The sequence below is a fragment of the Nanorana parkeri genome, unplaced genomic scaffold (genome assembly GCF_000935625.1).
Source record: "Nanorana parkeri isolate BGI_ZX_2015 unplaced genomic scaffold, ASM93562v1 scaffold983, whole genome shotgun sequence".
Taxonomy (NCBI): domain Eukaryota; kingdom Metazoa; phylum Chordata; class Amphibia; order Anura; family Dicroglossidae; genus Nanorana; species Nanorana parkeri.
In genome coordinates, this window is record NW_017307251.1 from 304,341 (window position 1) to 305,154 (window position 814).

Consider the following 814-nt stretch of genomic DNA (forward strand, 5'->3'; position numbering starts at 1 on the left):
TTTTACAGCAGCAGAGCCGCCGGACAATAGGAAACTATTGGGCGGAGCTAGCTGTCACTGCTAGCTCCGCACAATCGTTTTCTATTTACTTTTTTACCTTTTTTAACTCTTTTTCTGTTCTGCAGAGGGACCCTCTGAGGGACCGAGCAGAACAGCCGAGCCAAATGCCGCTCGGTGGCATTTGGCTATTCACTCACTGCTGTTCGGCATCTTTAAGAATAGCCAGAACAGCAGTGAGAAGCCGGCCGGAGGTTCGGCCCAGCCGATCCAGATGTTGGATCGGCTGAGTCGAACTCCTTCTGCACTTCGGGTCGGCCAAACATGCTGAGCATGTCCGGCCGCCCCGAAGCCACACGAAGCAGGCCGATGTACGGCTGAAATCAGCCGTACCAGCCTGAAGTGAATAGCCGAACAGTGTTCGGCTCACTTCACTTCTGATCGGTCATTCACTCGGCTGCCCTCGGCAGCAAAGTGAATAGACCCCTATGTATAGTATAAAACTGGGTCAGCCTATGTATCAGAAATAGAAATACACGTTGCGGGATACTTATAATTTTTCCCAGAGTGCATTAGATTTATCTCCTATTTCTTCCACCCACCGCTCTCTACACTGAAAGGGATATTTCTCAAGAAACTTTTGAAGTTGTGTATAAATCAATGATATCAGACCTTTAGTCATCAGGGCTTGAGCCAACTTATCTAACACTGTAGATGGAGAGTGAGTATTTGCTATAAACCTCCAAATATAGGGGAAGAGGGAGAAGTCAATCTTCACTCACAGATAGGAATAGCTGGGAGAGAGGGCAATGTAGTC